Source organism: Thunnus maccoyii, chromosome 6, assembly GCF_910596095.1.
Source record: "Thunnus maccoyii chromosome 6, fThuMac1.1, whole genome shotgun sequence".
Classification (NCBI taxonomy): Eukaryota; Metazoa; Chordata; class Actinopteri; order Scombriformes; family Scombridae; genus Thunnus; species Thunnus maccoyii.
The window spans coordinates 4,981,627-5,000,735 of record NC_056538.1 but is presented as its reverse complement, the minus strand read 5'-3'; the positions used below and the strand labels follow the sequence as shown (position 1 = coordinate 5,000,735).

The 19,109-nt window shown below is 40.8% G+C and overlaps 1 long non-coding RNA gene across 4 annotated transcripts in view; it reads left to right on the top strand.

Annotated features, from left to right (window-relative positions):
- Positions 1–19,109, top strand: part of LOC121898638 — a 105,564-nt gene that overhangs the window by 29,709 nt on the left and 56,746 nt on the right. For 3 of the 4 annotated variants that reach the window (XR_006096530.1, XR_006096529.1, XR_006096528.1), the window contains exon 2: positions 9,307–9,355. This is a non-coding gene — a long non-coding RNA (uncharacterized LOC121898638). Of the gene's footprint in view, positions 1–6,258; positions 6,796–9,306; positions 9,356–19,109 lie in introns of those variants that run through there. The other variant, XR_006096527.1, reaches the window with a different exon arrangement.

Here is a 19,109-nt window from a genome sequence, read left to right as displayed (position 1 = left end):
TCACTCCGCTCTCTATTTTTCCCCTCCTTGCCTCGTGCCTTCTCCTCATCTCGCCTCTCCTCCTCTTCTTCCTCCTCCTTTTTTTTTTTCTCTTACCCCCTTTTTCTTTCCTGTCCTTGTCCCTCACCACCACCCCCACCCCATCCAACCTCTTTTTTCCTCCCCCTTGTTCTCTACTTTCTCCTTACTTCCTCACTCCCCCCTTTATTTCTTTCTCTCCCCATTTCCACTTGTGTGGTTTACCTCGCAGTCATTTCGCAGGGTATAGCGGTGAATTGCTTCTCTTTTTCTATCTTCTTCTCTGTGTCTCGTTCAGTTCACTGACTTGATTGGCAGATCAGAATCCAAACAATGATTTGGACTGAGAACGTGCAGCCGGAGTGAAATCATCAGGTAAAAGACTGACAACATGTAGTAGGTGTTGCAATAATTGCAGTAACCACTGCATGCATGCAAACACACTAAATGCTCTTGTTTCCTGTGTCAAATACACACACACACCTTGCTCAGACGCCATTGTGTGCAGTGTCTCGCACATGCACAGCCCACCTCAACCTCCCCTGCCCCACTTTGCTCCCCTACTACATTTCCACCCCTTTCCCTCCACCTTCATCCCCACCTCAGCCCACAGTGGACTGCGGTTCCTAGAAACAGGATACCAAGAGCCAGAGGCTTTAGTGTCTCTGCACCGCAAGGTGTCTGAGGGAACAGAAAGCAAAGGGTTACAGGAGCATCCAGCTGCTCGTCGGTTTGATTACTGAGGTGACAAGATGGCCACAGCAGACATGTGCTGCTCACAGTTTGCCTGACTGTGGCGTTTTCAACGTGCCGAGGTTCACGGGGTTTAATTGCTGCAGGATAGAGCAGATTATAAATACTTGCAGCCGGTCATCACAGGTCGTGCTGAATGCGAATGTCTGGCGGAATCAGAGACTGTTTGTATATTTGTAATAAACGCTGCTGGTGCTGCAGGGACTACACGAGGGCAGCCACGTCCCAGCCGGCAAATCAGCCAGCCAGTCAGTCTGCCAGCTAACCTGACCAGCTGACCAGCAGGGTCAGCAGCCAGCCAGCCAGCCGATAAGCACAGATAGCATGAACATAGATAGATCAGAGGAGAGAGTGAGAGTACGTGCGTGAGCGTGTTTGTGTCAGAGAGAGCCGTTTTTAGCACGCAAACCAAATCCACTCAAAAAGTATTAGTGCAAATTCATGCATTTACTTTTGACAGGACAGTTTTACAGCCGTATAGTGAATTTAGAACAAAAAGGGCAGCGTACATGAAAATGACTTGTGATTTCAAGACCTGAGCCTGCATTTATCAAACTGCTAAAAGTGAAATTCTGGACTTAAATGAAAGTAAAAATCCTTCGCATTTAATCCTACGTTTGTGAGAAGGACTCAAATAAATATTCTAAAATGTAATAGCGCTGCAGATCCTACATGGCTGCAGTGTGGAGGCAGAGGTTAACCGTCACCTTCTGACACGTGTTTTAGATATTAGCTGAAGCAACATATATATATATATATACACACACACACACACATATATATATATATATATATATATATTAGAACTGGGTAGTTTACCTATTTACATGAGTTCAACAATTGACACTTTTTTTTGACACTGATCAGAGGTTCACACAACAAGAATAAAGCTGACATTGATTTTGTTTGCAATCACTTTCCATGCATCTTCACTGTCTGCACTTGCCATCCTGCTATGAAATTCTCCTTAGCATGTTTTCTCCAAAGTACCTCGTCTAGCCAGAAGCATCATTTCCTTCCTGCTCCATGGTCGCTTTTCTTTTTGTTTCCATTTCAGCCAATTTCCTATCATTTCATCCCTTGTTATATATTATTAAGGGATGACACTGTTAATTGCTCCAATTTCACACAAATAACGCTTTAAAAAATGAAAATTACATCTTTTCTAAGAATTACATATCACTGCGTAAAATGTAAGGATTTAAGAAAAAAAAAAGAATGAACGATGGGGCTGATGTAGTGTAAATCCTTACCTCTGCTCGTCTGTATATATGATTAATCATGTGATCATTTGAGAGTTGCTCTAAAATGTTACACTTCGCTGTAAGAAGCATTAAGTTGCTTGATAAATGTTTCTTACTCCTCACAATTAGAACTTTTTATTCCTGAAGAAGTGTGATAAATTCAGGCCCTGAAAGGTTATCAAGTCACTTTTAGCCACAACTCATCAACACAGGTTTCATATTAGTAGGATATCCACTTGTTGTTTATACTGCCTGATCATTTAGGATTAAATGACATCCTCTGCTTCTCTTTCTAAGGTTAAAAAAAATGCAAAAAGGTAGCATGAATCCAACTTATGGAGTCAGTACTGCCTGGAAAACTTTTCCATTCTCCTCCTCTTACTCATCATCATCTGCATCATTAGCCTGACTTAATTTTCTCTCGTGATCTTCCTTCCATTAACATTAACCTTCGCTGGAGCTTTTCCCTCTCTGTCTGTCTGCCGGGCCGCTGGCTCTTCCTTCCTGTCTTCTCCTCAGCGATTTGAGACGATCCCTGCGTTTGCCAGACCGCTTTTATTTGCTTACATAAATCCCAGACGCCGTGTAATCAACCAGTTGCTATATGTAATTATGTATTCATTTTCACTTAGATTGTGATCCTCGCACTGCACCGTAGCTGCGAGCACAGGAGGATCATCAATTACTCAGCCGGCGTAATTGTTGCACACAGATAATGAAAACGATGCTGGTGGAGGAACATGTGGTTGCCTGCTCATTATGCTGACAGGAAAGAGGAACTTGGCTGACCTCTGCTGGGCTGTGACAGGCAGTGTTGCAGATGTTGATCACGGTTAATGATTTGATCCAGGATGTATATGTATTCTCAAGGCTTCCTCTGGCTTCGATTAACCACAGAATAGCTTTAGGGATCATTAGCAGATCACTGCTGCATCCTGCCGTTGTCCAACAAAAAGCATCAGTCCAACAGCAGTAAATATGGAGTCATATTTGTGTTAAAACAGCAGGGTTCTTAAATATTCTCCCATTCCAAACTCTCACATAGATGCATGTTATTTTGTCCCTGAATGACCTGAGGGAATTTGTATCGGCATTTAACATTTTAGCTGAATTTTATAATGCACTTACTAGCAGGCAGAATAACGGTGATGAGAGGTGAAAGCTATAATTATGAAAAACTATTTTTGCACATTTTCTAATTGGGATTTTTGCACGTGTAACCCCGTCATCGACCGCAGGCCGAGACAAGAAAGAGAGCAGGATCCGAACAGAGAGAATGCAATAAGAAGGGAAAAGAGGAATGATGGAGGGAGCAACGAGAGAGGCAGAGAGTGAGAGAGGGAAGCAGATGGCTCGAAATATAGCCTGCTAAATTATTCATCTAGGCTGGAGTCTGGAGATAGATAGATGGATAGGAGCTGGCATGGACACTTTTATTAGGGTTCCGAGAGCTGTGAGGAGAGTGGTTCAAAACACTGTGATTGCCTTTTGAGACTAAGAAAACATAATTGCGTCGGGTCTGGGAACAGCTTTTTGCTGAAGGAATTAAATATCTTGCATTAAATTAAGGACAGATATGTGAACGTACCAAAATTGTGAGGCATAAAAATAAAAGTTTGGGCCATGCTTAGATTTGGCTGTTTCAGCTGCTGTGATTTATTTCCTAAAGCTTTGAGAGTGTAAAAAAAAAAAAAAAAAACAGAGGAAAAATCCTTTGCAAAAGTCCCTAATTTTGACAAATATTGTCTCTGTATAAGGTTATTCAGGATGCTGCATGTCATCTGGAAAAGCATGAAAATAACTTTCAGTCGTGCTTAGATTTGATTGTTTCAGGTGCAGTGATTTATTTCCTAAAGCCAGTGCATGTAGAGTGTTAACAATTAAGAAAAAACAAATGTCCTTAATTTTGACAAACACTGACTCCGTATTAGGTGATTCAGGACCCTGCGTGTTGTCTGAAAAACGCCGGGAGGCCAAAAGTCCCAGCTGCCCTCGACAGTTTGGGTTTCAGAACAAGTTGTCTTAACAGTGAGGTCGAATAAAAATGAAAAATGGCTACGAGGGGAAACAACCCGGTTCGTAAAATAAGATTTGTGGTAGGCATATGTAGTCTGCTGCAGAAAGTCCAGGGGTCCTTGAGTGGGTTCCAGGGTGTCCGAGTGCATTGACGAATGGATGAATTTCAGCATAATTCACCAGAAAGTCTTCCTCTTAAGAGGATGTATAATATCTATCTACCCGCAGTCTCGACAGGTCTACAATTTAATATTAAATCAACATTTGCATTGAAACCCTTTATCTCTTCTAAAGTGGCTGTTGTTTGCTTTATTTCCCGCTCTGTTCCATATGTAGACACAGCAAATACGTTCTCTCCATTTTCCATTTTTCCATGTCGCTGTGTACATCATGTGCATCATATATGATTCTCCCAGATTCATAGACACACAGACACAGATGCACACACACTCCTGAGTGGAGGGCTCCGGGGAAATAGAGCAGAGAGGAAGCTACGTGCCTTCGCCAAGCAAGGGCTGTCTGGTGTCATGGCAACGGGTGCAGATTACTCCACCCTCCATCAGTCAGAGAGAGGAGAGAGGAGAGGAGAGAGGGATGGGCTCTCTCACACACACACACACACACACACACACACACACACACACACACACACTTGTACACACATACACAAACGTATGGAGACACACATGACATAGTTACACAACATGCAAAATGCTCTTTTTGTTTTTTCTTTTGAGATTATTTCATTTTATGGAAAAATAATCAGTTTAAATGTGAAATCTGTTGCTTGTCAGCTTCTAAAAATGCACGTTTTTCTTTGCTCTGTTTATGATTTTGTTGCTGATGAGCAGCCGCAGCAGTAAACACAAAAAAAACCTTAATCGACAGGCGAGCACAGGGAGACGGCAGAGAGGTAGAGAGAAAGAAAATCAGGAGGGAGGGAGTTGGAAAGGCGAGCGATGATGAGAGTGGTGCAGGGAGAGGTTGAGATGTGTGGAGGGGCCATAAACATATAGTAGAGCTAAATACGTCTGGGGGATATACTGTTATTAAAAGCAGTAACGTTATCCAACAAGCAGCTTTACTGTGGGGGTGGACAGTTTGCAACGTGCTAATGTGCTTCACGCCGCTAGAGTCCTATTGAAGTGCATTTAGCGGGAGATATTATTCTCTCCACGTGTGTACGTGTAGGTTAGTGCTGCAGTCTGAGAGGAGAGGATGCTGGGCAGGAGGAGAGCAGAGGCAGTGATGCATGGACGAGCTGACAGCAAGAGAGGGGAAGAAGAGGAAAGGAGATAATATTAGAGTCTGCACAGGGGTATAAGGGTAGTTGGGAGATTTTTGTGGCAAAAAAAGCAAGAAAGATAGGGTGTGGAAGAGATAAATGGCACCAGCATGAGGAGGGGCGGGGGGGGGGGGGGGGATGGTGGTAGTGGAGAGGCAGGGAGAGAGGGGAGTAGGAGGGGGGAAGGAGGGAGGGAGATGAGGTCGTTTAAGGATATTGCCTCCTAAATTGACTGCGGCACAGCCATCATCCACAGTTACATCACAGCTGAGCTCAAACTCAGGATGAACCTCCTTCTCTTTCTCTTTCTGCCCCTTTGTCTCTGCCAACCTTAGAGTGCTTTAAAGCCAATTTTTGACCGTATGGCAATTAAGCAGAGTAGACTGAGCATGTGCGATGGGATATATCACACAGGATCCGACTGAATCCCGATCTGTCGTTTTCACGTTGGCTTCCTTCGTCTTTGTACTGCAGTCATCAGCAGCAACATGGTTGTAATCGGCCTCATTAAGGCTCTTGTACACATTGTAAATAAGGCACCACACTCTTTTGACTCCAAAGAAAAGCAGTGTGTGATTAGAAATCAATTAGCATCACTGCCATGACCATGGTGCACCGAATTATAAACCACTGCACATAGAGTACATGAAACGCCATTCAGTGTTAGCAGTCCTGTGACTTTGAACAAATGAATATTGACAATATTTGTCTGTTTAGTTATATATATGACATATAACATTTATTTATGCAGTGAAATCAGACTAAATGCACCTTACTCACTAACTCATATAGCTGCACACATTCACACTGTAGCTGCCCAGTAGAACCACAGACTGCACCAGCGCTACTGGAGCAGTCGTGGTTCAGAGCCCTGCTGAAGGGCACCTTGACAGCATATGTTAATGCGCTGTATGTAGAAGCACTAATTTACCTTACTAGCTCATACTTAAAGCTAATTTAGGGATTTGAAGCAACAGCTTTAGTCATGAGTTCTCTTGGCCCTATCTGTAACTTTCAAATGATTCCATTTGAAGCATTATTTTTCCCTCAATGGTTCGCTAACTTGTCAGTTTCTAGGAGGCAGCAGAGAGTGTCTGGCTCTGCCTTCAAAAGGAAAGCCTTATTTGTAGGGATGTACTTATGTGATTTTCTCTCTCCTGATACCAATTCTAATTCCTCAGCTCAGAGCAGATGCCTTTGTCTGATTGAATACCAACGCTTTCTTTTCCCCAAATTTAAAATCTGTGTACTTTACTTAGGTCTGGGCGATAAAACCATAACAATAATTATCTCAATATAATTTTCCTCGATAGAAAGACAACAAATGTACAATAAATGTTTGATATAGTTAAACTGAGAGGGAGAGAGAGAAGCTATTGCTAACTGCTAAGCTAAGTAACTAGCAGATCTATGCTAAGTCGGCTTGCACCAACTACTGGGGGCTGGCTAACTACAGCAGCTAACCACTGGGTTTCCATGGTAAGGAGCTGTGCTTTTCATTCACTGAGCCTCGTTTCCAACACGGCAAATAAACTACACTTATTACATGTGCCAGTATCACTAAAGGAGGCAGGGGAATAGCTAAACATATGACACACCGAGCAAGAGAGAGCAGGAGACTGAGAGGGAGAGAGGCCATTGCTAACTGCTAAGCTAAACTGCTAAGCTAAAGTAGCTATCAGATCTGAATAGCATATAAATGACTGTGGGATTAGCAAGAAAGTTGCTAAAAGAAGGAGAAAGCTATGGGTGCTTGAGCAGAACTAGTGTAAGTTTAAATATACAGCAGGTAATTAGCCACAGTGATAAAGAATATAGCAAAATTAACTGGGTTGAGGGCAGCAAAGATGTAGCATCAGTAACACAGGAATGCTGGCAACTGGAAATGAGACAATTTGTCTCAATTTGCACGTCAGGTCACAACTTCATCTGGGCAGAGGTGATTTCTGTAGGCTATGTATTGTGGTTGTTTGCATTTGTTTAATTTAGTTGGACTTTAAATGCTTACGTTATCGTGTGTTACTGGACATGTAACTAAATTTGCAGTCTGAGCAATCTAACATATGTGCTTTATCACACTGCAGCACTTTATTTTTCTATTAAGATATTTATTTTGATGAGGGAAAAAGACTGGAAAGGGATTTTAATTAATTTTACTCATGCATACTTTGATGTTGAAAAAAGATTTTATCATTATAATTATTTTAAATGTTCAAACTCAGATTTGTAAAATGTTCTGCTGTTTGGCAAGTGTTTGTCATGTACTGACCATAGAATAGTTTAAAACCACAATTAACCATCTGGTTTCTTCAACTTTCACTCAGGAGCAAAAATCAGCCTTTAAACTTGAAAGAAACGATGCTTTGACATTCGTGATAATTATCGATACTGACTGACATTTTTATTGTGATAATTTTTGGCCATATTGCCCAGCCCTAACGTCACTGCATAGTACTTGGAATCATTTTTATTTAAGGTAATATGGGCCAGAGATTTTTGTGGCACCAAAAACTGAGTTGGCAGTTGCCATGACGTAAGGAATGAAATTGATGGTGTGAACACTGAATTCCATAATGACATTGACGAAGAAACTGTATTTAATTGCAGATCAGTCATGTCTGGCAGCTACCGAACCCCTACTTATTTGTAGCAGTACAACACCTGTCTCACTTACAGACATGTTGACCCAATTTATACCTGGTATTAACATGCCAATAACATCTGTAACTGGATGAAGAAAAAGCATAATTGCATGCAGAACACATTGCAATTGGAATGCAAGTGGATCTGCCAGACCACATCCTGGAGGAGGTCTCCTTCACACTGTGATTAGATCTCAGTCAGATGTAAATGCAATCTGTACAGTTTGGCCTCATTCTTAAGAAAAAACTCTACTGAAGCAGTGGACATTTTCCTCAGTAAGTAGTAGAGCCCACACAGCAGCATAGCTTAGGGAGACTCTTGAGGGGCTGCTATAATGTGGAATACAACGACCGACATGGGTAGCCAAACTTACACCATAGTGGTAGTAAGCTTCTCTGCTGACACTGACAGCTCTTTGTCATGGAAGACATTTTGACAAGTCACAGTAGGAAAAGCACAAGTGTAAATAATAAATTATAGCTGAATTCCATTTAGCCGCTTCAGTTTCAGGGTCCTAGTATTGTTCATGTTGGCTCACTGTCACACTGTCATAACTTACTGGGGCACTTGAATAGAACAGAACCACCGTTTATATTATTAGTAACACCTGTGCTTTTTCTACTGTGACTAGTCAAAATGCCTGCTGTAGCCTATTAACTTGCTATTAACTTAACAGGATAAGTAACATTAGCCTTGGTTAGCAAGACTACTGAAAAGTATCTTATGAATGCCTTTTGCTGTCTCTTGTCATGTGACCCTGGCCTTGCATGTTGTAGTGGTCCCTTGAGAGTAACCCACATTGCGTCTGTTGACTGTGATCAGATTTTCTTACCTAAATAACATAGTGAGATACAGATAGCACCTGTGTACACATTAAGCAGATGAAACAGAGTTGTTTTACTGTGGTCTCTAATAATGTATGGGACATATAATTCCATTGAGGTGTGCCAGAGCCCTGGTATAATGCATGCTAGCTTTCTGGCACTGTTACTAATTGCATCTGTTTGAACTGTTTAGTCAACCCAACAGGTTTTAACTGTAGACCAATAGCCACAGGTGGAAGCAGAAGTTAAAAGAAAGACAAGAGACACACATTCCTGGTTAATCTAAAAAACAAAACAAATTCATTTTATTCATTACACATGTACTCTGTGTTACTTGATTGAACTTGGTCAGGTTGAATTGAGGTAAAATTTACATTTTAACATAATTTCTCTGGCTATGATCCATTCTACTACCGTACATACTAGCAGAATCACCCCCCCCCCTCCGAGTTGGCATGGTCTTAATTTATATGACAGTACAGATTATATAATATTAAACTGCTGTGTCTCTTCCTGTCCTCAGGAGCTCTCAGGACAGCAGACTGAAACCTACCGACACCTGGCAGTAATCTGTAAGTACCTCATCTACTGTACATACTGTTTTAGCTAAAAGCTACAGTGTAGGACGACATGACAGAATGCCGTCCTGACAAAATGCATTTTAAGGCAGATATAGTGAGATTTTTTTTTTTTTACGAAACTTAAATCAGATTATAAAATCCATTACTTTCTTCGTGTTATCATCCTCTCCAGTGGCAAGAGTGGAATGAAATGTTTGAGGATGCACCAGTTAGCAAGTGTGACTTATCGCTGAGTCAATTGACAAGATGAGACAAAATGTGACACGTTCCATATTAGTAGCTTCTCACTTGTGAGGGTTTGCTGCTATTTTTTGTTTTATGTAAGAGTAAATTTATCTTCATTTAATAACGTTAAAAGTAAAGTTACACTTTGTTGTCAGCTTTCCAACTCATTTTAAAAAAGAGCAAGAGAAAGAAGGAGATAGAGAGCGCAAGCGAGCTGAGAGCATGAGAGAGAGAGAGAGAGAGAGAGAGAGAGAGAGAGAGAGAGAGAGAGCACAGCGGTTGTCGAGCAAGGAGAGGGAGCGGCGGTAGCAAAAACAAAGCGGTAAATAAGAGAAATAAAATTGTAAAAATGTATTTTCTCATTGTTTCATGGCGGTTATGTTCTAAAGCAGAAATAAATAAACATCAAACACTCAACAGATGATTTACTGTGGAAACAGGCACTATCAGTTTCATTTTCCTCCTCCGCGTTTCTCCTTTTCATTCATTCATTAAATCCAACTAATGCAACAGTAAATACAAGGAAGAGCAGGACAAATCTGTGTTGTTTTTTGAATGCTGTGTTTCAAGCATGGCTGTAATTTTTAAATTCCTCATGGGTCTAATTTGTGTGATCTATCTGGTTCCTCAGATGTGGTGGAAACACAAACAGGACTGCACTAATGGGACTTTATAGTTCCAAGTTTAGTTCCTGAGACTAGTTCCTCTGGGTTTAAAGTACTGGAACCTTTGGTCAAAACAGGCCTTAAGTAATTGCCAGATTAAGCGATAGTGATGATAATTGTTAGTTGCAGCCACAAGTGTGATAACGACTGATATTAACGTACATCCAAGACAAGTGTTTTCTAACAAGCAGATTGATATATTAGAAAAAAAACAATGGGGCATTTTTGTAATTTTTATGATTCTCAACCTTAGGAATGGATGCAGTTGTGATACAAGATAATAACAAATATGGATGCCAAAACCATTGACCTAAACTTCACTTTAATCCTTGACTCAAGCTAGCAATTTGCCTGTAGCAAAGTTTTATGGTATGAACAGCTTAATGTTTGCTTCTTAATTTGTTTCTTGGGTCCCGTTTTGGCAGTTTCACATAATCCTTCGCTCTAGAATCACATTAGAATTCATGTTCATGTAGTTAAACTGGATGAGACTGTGTTGCAGATGGACTTTACTACTTATACTTGGTTAGAGATACTTAATGTTTCATGATCATCGTCACTTTGTTTTTTTACAGTTTAAAAGCTGTGGCTGTAATCCATTCTTTGCTGTTGCTCTACTAACATGCCCATGAAAAAAAGCATGCCCATTTGGTGGCGTCTGAGGCTCAGGAGGTAGAATGGGTCGTCCATTAATCAGAAGGTCGGTGGTTCGATCCTCCAGCCTGCATGTTGAAGTGTCCTAGGGCAAGATAGTGAATCCCAAATTGCTCCAGATGGCTGTGCCATCAATGTGCGAGTGTGTGAATGAGCATTAGAAACTCCTCCCGATTAGGGATTGGAATTGAGAACTGGTTCCAGTTGAGAACTGGTTCCAAATTGTCCAATCCATGGGAATCATATGCCTCCAAGCTTATCAATTCCTCTTACCAATGCCCAGGTATGTGATGTTGATGGAATGAAAAGGGCGGAATTCAACTGTGAGGACAGTGCAGCCTCTGGACTGTCTACAGCGCACACACGCTAGATGTAATTCATCTTCAAAAAAAGCAGCGGTTGCAAACATTTTTTGATTTAATGATTAAATAATTACCTTTGTGAGACGAACCTGAAGTATCCTGTGAACTTTCTACGGCATCACTCAGAGACAAACGTTTGCACACTGCAGCATTAAACAAGTTAAATCAACTCGGAGGTGAGAAAAAGAAAAGAGAATAGAAAAAGAAAATAACTCGGTGCTCAGTCTGTTCCACCTCAAAAACCTGTTCAGCGTCTTGGACAACAACGTCTTTCCCCGAAGCTAACAGTGCAGCAGAGAGGCTGCTCTCCACTGCTGGAGACATGACGTTAATAACACAGCAGAGCACTCCCCCTCCCCCTCATTTTGTTATTCTCATACAGGCAGGAGACTGTACGATGCTTTCGAATTAATTCATTCATTAATGAACACAGTTAACTTTTGGTTGTGGACCATTTATCTTATCTACCAGTAATGTTTCATATATTCATCAGCATGCAAGCTCATTGATAAACAGTGGAGATAATAAAACAGTTCCATTGACACTGAAATCCTGTGTAGGCCTACGTTTTTTTCCACACAGAAAACTGATCAGGAAGCGATAAGGGAACTGATGAAGAATCAGACTGATAAGCAGAATCAATAATGGCATTGGTATCAATAAAATCTTAACAATTCCTATCCCTACTTGGCAGGTTAAGAGCCTCTGCCATCAGTGTATGAATGTGGGTGTGAATGGGTGAATGTTGCATGTGTTGTAAAGCGCTTTGAGTAGTTGGTAGACTAGAAAAGCACAATATAAATGCAGTCCATTTACCATTTACCATGACTAGACCCATGTGGAAGGAAGCACGCAGGGTATTGAAATCTAGTTCACAATAGAAGCCCCAATCAGTTCCAGTGGCCTCTACAGGATACCACTTAAAGCAATGGCATTTTAAAAACTGTTTTATTTGTGAGACACACTTTATCCTCTTTAGTGCTCGAGTGGACATGTCCCACATGTCTCCCCTGCTTTCTCAGCCTTTGATGTGCCAACAGGATGCTGCTGCAAATCCTGTGCAGACAGACAATTTGCATTAAATAGGTACCAGAGGCATTTCGAGCACTGGTAGAACTGAAGAGAAGAGTGGTGAACACGTCAGGTGTCCTGTGTCCTCTCTGTCTCACTTTATGTCTCTGTCCCTGTCTGATGCAGCTGTTAGCATTTTGTGGTCATCACTCTATAAATACAGCAGCTGACTGATGGACCCTGCAGCAGCTGTCCGCTGTCCTGTGGACACATAATGTACACACAGATACCAGTGTGTTTGTTGTTGTTGTGAAAGCATTTTGCAGACATTAGTTCGGCACCAGCATATCTTTCTTCCTTTTTCACTAAATTAACTAAATTCATGAGTCAAACTCGTTATTTTAATAGGGATTATTCAGGCCAGTATGATTACATAAAATCCATCTTATCTTTTAGGATTATGGCTGTCAGATGTCCAATGCCATTATTTTTGATTGTTTAATTTTTGCATGTGAGACCAATGATTGTGTTTTTGGTCGAAAGGAGTCTGGAAAAGTAATCAAATGTGATATAATAACAAATTTACTGCAAGAAATTCTTGAAATTCAAACCTTCAAATAATGATAACACAATACATTTAACTTTCCTTAGGAGGTGAAGCTGGAGTATGATTGCTTAAAAAGACAAATACCTTCCTGATATATCAGTCTAAGCCAACAATCACAATTTGAAATGAAATAGCCGTGGACATAGACCTCCAACCGAAGCGTTTCCCTCCTCTGTCTAACGCACATGACAGCAGTAAGTGGCAGTGAAACAATGATGCGGATGTTGAGTATCCCAGATTTATCCTCTCTATTCAGCGCTGCAGCAGCTGCACAGACATAAGGAGAGGCATCATTACAGTGAAGCGAGGCCTGTTAATAGGCCCACGACGTGGGGGGCCTGCCGGCTCTGCACGGGGCTCACGAGAGGGGAGAGGAGAGCAGAGAGAGGAGAGGAGGGGAGGGGAGGTCAGGGGTTAGGGAGGAGGACAAGATGTGGGAGGAGTGTTTGAGATGGGAGGAGCAGGGCGGGGAGGGAGGGAGGGAGGGAGGGAGCAGGAGTGAAAATGAGTTTGTGTACAGTATAGAGTGTATTTTTATCTTTCCTGAATGAAAGAGCATGAATGGATCCGGGGTTGCTTGCCAATTTCTTCTGTGAAAATGGCTCTAACCCAGCGAACATTTAGATGATGAACAGATGATGGAAGCTGCATTGAAAACCTGTGCAGGTACAGGATCAAAAACACAAACAACTCCACCCTCTCTTGGGGTTCACATCAGACTCATCAAATCACAAAGGATCAGATGAATCTGAGGGTTTGTGAGTTAAATAATGGGAGAGAAAACATTCTCCTACATCTCCTCTCCTTTTGGACTTTTCTCAAATGTTTGCTTCTATGTGAAATACTGGATAATTTGACCTCTTTTGGCCTTGAATAGTTACCAAAATGAAATCATGTGAGAAATGTCTCTTTGGTGGAACTCACAGACATCTGAAATATGACAAGGAGCTACAACTAGACACTGCTTTATGTAAGGGCTTACAAAAAAAAATACGGGCGACCTCTGCTTTAATCCTAAATACAGTGTATTTTATAAGCTTGTCATATGTGTTTTAATGTAAAATCTTGATCTGAAAGGTAACTACAGCTGGAAGACAAATGTTTTGGAGTAAAAAGAACAATATTTCACTCTGAAATGTATTGGATTATAAGTTAGAAGTAGCATAAAACTGAAATAGTCGAGGAAAGTACCTCAAAATTGCATTTAAGTACAGTGCTTGAGTAAATGTACTTGTCATATACATATCACTAACCAAAACAAACAAACTGCCTATTTATGACCCATGAACGAGCCCTGAGAGCCCTGTTGGACAAATTTCTCTGTAATTTGCAAGCGAGAAATTTGTCCAACCGGGCTCTCACACGCTCATACACGGGTCATAAATATGCTGTTTGTTTTGATTACGGAAACGTCGAAATGAGAAAGAGGAAATAAGCGTCCGATGTTACAAATCACAGCTTGCACGTTGCAAATTAGATAGGACCAACCAGTGGTGGCAACGTGACGTTATCCAGCAACACACTGCGTTGGTCTTACTGGAAATATGTGCAAGCACACTGTCTGGTAAATGACTTTGTAACGGAATGGCTTATTTCTACCTCACAATGGATGGTAACATTATTTAATAGAGCATGTTTGAATCAGATGCAGGGGTGTTTACGTGCATCCTTTTGTCACATCATGACCTAAATATCTTTAGTAATTAGTTCAAAACCGTTTCCAGCTTTCAGAATGTATTCGTCATAATAATAAACTCAACCTATTTATTCACAACAATCTGAACATTTAATGGAAAAATACTTTCTTAAGAAAAGAAGAGTGTATTTTTGCCCGTTTAATAAAAATCCTCTTCATCTGGCAGCCTCTGCAGTCTGTGCGTTCGTTTGTTATCTGAGCTTCTCCTTGACCTTCAGAAGTCAATGCCATGCCTACTCGCCACACTAACAGTTGTACTCTCATTGTGAGAAGTTGAGCGTTCGCCTCTGCAGAGGAAAGGTGGAGTCCTGGGCGTGGCCTGCGGACATTTTGGGAAAGAACGTGATTTGCAAGGAACATATGCTTGTATGTACGCACGTGTGTGTGTGTGTGTGTGTGTGTATCTCTCCTGCTGGTCCTGGCCGTCTGAAGGTCATGCCATCCCCATGCTCAGCTTCATGGAGAGCTGCCAATGCTGACGGCTGCTGCTGCCGCCGCTGCTGCTGCACTGTGTGTCTGGCACATGCTTCCCCCACTGCAGGGCATTGATTAAGTGGCACAGCTATGCCTCACCTGCTGGAACCAGCCAATACCAATACAGCAGATGCTCCAGCCAGCCAATACCAAAGCAGGGAGAGGTTTAGAGAGGCTGGAGACAAACCAGCAGCCAGACAAGTGGGTTTTTTTTTTTTCTTTCTTGTGGAAAAACAGAAAAAGTATGGAGGAGGGAGTAGAAGAAAGAGTGATAAGATGGAGGGTGAAGAGGAGTGGGGGGGGGGGGGGTAGAAATGTAGAGAAAATGATGAGAAGAGTGAAGGGTAATGAAGCAGGGTGAGATGGATGACGGAGGAGAGAGGGACAATGGCTGTGAAGGAGGGAGATACTGAAAGAGAGAGATAGGAAGAAAGAAACTCAGAGGGGGAGAAAAAGAAAAAAAAATGCCTTTGAAATAGCGAAAGGGACAAGCACACTTGAGGGAAATGGGCGAGGAGACTGTATTCGTGATCACACACACACACATACCGACGCACACGTAAATATTTTGTGCTTTTTCAGGGTGCTTTAATGAAGCTGTCAAGATGAAAAATGAGCTAGTCAAATCTAATAACAGGAGAAGTGAGGAAGCAAACTTTTCATGCAGAACTGTGGAGAAAAGTGGATTCTGTGCTGACGAGCGTGAGCAGAGGAGACATACAGTATTTGTCAAGAGTTGAAACGTCGATCGAATTGCTTTAGTGCAGCAAAACTATGAAAGGGATTCACCAAAACACGGATTGATTTGCTGTCCAAACTATTAGACGCAGTTCAAAGTACAGTCATAGAACTATAATTTGCACAACTGCCGAATGAATCACTGATTGACATGTTCATCCTAAATGACAAGGAAATGAAAGCTTTCTCGTTTTCTCAGGGAAACACAAATACATTCTTTAATCAATTTTGATTTCAACCCTAGTGATAGATTTTGGCAATGTTCCTAAATAGCAGGGAGTATACCAAGAATGCCACAATAAAATAACACAAGATATGATTTAGTAATGCACAGTAGACATGATGCCATGTTGTTACCACTGCAAGTTACAGCTGCATTCATTGATTTTAGGCAGAAAAGCTGAACACAACATTAAGATTATTTTACCTTATAAAGTTGTCTTGGCAAATGTGTTGTCAGACAGTTGCCTGTTTACACATCCAGCAGACACTGAGCAACACTTCACAAATGATCACAGCTTCCTGCTGGGCTGAAAAAAGTGTTGATGAAAACAGAAGTTGCGAGTCGGAAAAACAAAACAATGAGCTGAAAGATGCTAAAATGGGTCTGTAGAATTAGTTAATAATAGTAATTCAATCCATTATTAGAATAACAATATTGATTAGTGCAGCTTATTTTTTTCTTATTTAAAAGATACCAGTTTTAATGAGACATAAAAGTCCTGATCGATTTGACATTTAACAACCATTGGTTCCAACATTTCAGCATTTCAGTTGTATATGTGCCCGAGTTATTAATCATTAGAAATAACACCTGTGCAGCCACTTGGGGCTAGCAAACAGCTACAGAAAAACAGTAACTGATACAGTACGATGGAGCGAAAGTGAAACCAGAATTTGTTCTTGTCCAGAAGAAAACCTCATTTTAAAATCACATCAACACATGCAATAACATAAGTTTAATATTGATTCTTATTTAACATTTCTTTTGGCTGCCTTTTACCAACACCATTTTCCATAAGACCTTGACCATCATGATGTGAACCACTTGAGCGCTGGTACACAATTTAAATCACACACAGGGAAGGCAAACTCCACCACTAACAATGAGAATACTGAACATCGAGGCAAATACACTGAATAGCTATTGCTGCAGGCTATAAAAAAAAATCTTGAGGATTAATACTTAAACATCACCTCACCCACATAAACACAGTATGATTGCTACTACAATTAAAATGAAGGAGTATTGGCAATAAAATGATAATCAACTGATAATGATTAAATCCAGCTGTTTAATTTTAATGGCCTGTCTCTGTCTGTCTGACCTTCACCATCTTACTCACGTCTCAGACACTGGAGCAGGCTGCTGAGGTTTGATGCAGAGTTTGTGTGTGTGTGTGTGTGTGTGTGTGTGTGTGTGTTTTGGTGTGATGCATATGGGTTTGTTGCTTGTGTGTTTGCGTGGGCGGGTGCGAATGTATGCAAGCAAATGCCATCCACTGAGTGTCAAATAAGGTAATTACAGACTAAAAATTGCTGCTCCAAGACCAGATTTCTGAGTGTATGTGTGTGTGTGTGTGTGTGTGTGTGTGTATGGCCAATGTGAATATGGGCATATCCACAAAACATGCATACATGCATATGTGATTTTCTGGGGTGTTTATGTGAAGAAGAAACAGCGTGTGTGAATGGGTGGGGCAAGCGGTAGAATAATAAGACGGAGGACCAGACAGAGTCTGACAGACAGAAAGGCGTTACCTCACAGTTCTGTTGTAAATGTTCTTTGATCGCCAGTAACTCCCATTCCCAGATGTATTATTCCATCTATATTATTAGTAATAGCTCACAGCCATGCTCGTGCTATTTTAATACACCAACAGGGAATAAAAGCTCTAAAGATTTGATTTGTGTCTATTTCTAAAGCACTGATATTGCTTGTGTATATACAGTGTGTTTAAATAGTGTTCCAGTTGTCTGAAGCTGCACATAGACAACATGTTTAACCATGAATCTGTGCCAATATAGAATAGAGTGTTTCATGTTACATGTTTTGTTCTTGTCAGGCAGAAAACAAACTGTGAAGCAGCTTTAGATGTTAAAACTCTCCTTTAAAAGCCAGATGAATAACATTTTTTTAGATTTAGTAGCATTTTAAGAGAGAATGGAACATCTATTGACAGACTAAAGGTCTCTTTATTATACAATATTAGGACCTTAACTTCACTGATTGGAAGCAGGTATTTAAAGGATAATATTTCAAGTATAAACCCATTTATCACTGTCAGAATACAGAAGTTGGTGTAATGCAAAGTGGAAAATAGACCTAGAATCATTTCCCCAGCTCAATGTGTTCATTATGAGTCATTCATGTCAGTCAGCCTGTCACTTCTCTTCTTGTTCTGACTAATGCTCAAGATTATGTCCTGTATATGGATTTGAATTTTTTTTTTTTTTTTTATTAAAGTGTCCTGCTATGTCATGGCCCATCCCTTATTGGATAATAAGACACCTCACCAACAGCCATGTTTACAATACACCAGCTTCCATTTGTGCTGGTCACCACTGAATCTAAAGGAATCACACCAAGTCCACAACACCAACAAAAAACTAACAAACAAACAAAAAACAAACCCAAAACACAAGAAAAAAATAATGGCAACAGTAAGCAACATCCAAAATAATCATCCACCTCTTACTGATACAAGGTTTTCTTTCTGAGCTCCTATACATTCACCAAATAAGTTACCAATTTAAAAGTCTCTTCTTCAAACAACCATTTATTCACTGAGTCATTCTTATCCAGCAACTCACTTGTATCTTTTATGTCATTAAACAAAAGATCAAAAATACAGCAGGCAGTAAAAAACAAAATGATGCTCATTTTCAATTTCCCCGAGATCACACACTAGACAAATTTGACTTTCTTCTTCCAAAAGCAGCAAATCGACCAGTTTCAATATATACTGTATTTATAGCTTTGCAGCTGCATGGTTGATTTACTGTAAATTTAACAGTTGACTGTTTGCTAAGCCCTAACCCTGATATGGTTGACCGTGAAATGATAACAGTGGCAGATTTTTTGTAACTTTTAAACTATAGAGCATTTTCACAGCAGACATTTCGACTACGGCTCCATTCCATTAATTGTCCTAGTAAGTAATGTCAATGAGTGAGCATGGACAATACCAGAATCATGAAACTGGCTCACCAAAATGGAATGCAGCCGTCATTAATGTCATCAATTACACCTGTGCTTTTCCTGCTTTGACAAGTCAAAATGTCTGCCATGACAAGGGTCTATGAATCCTTG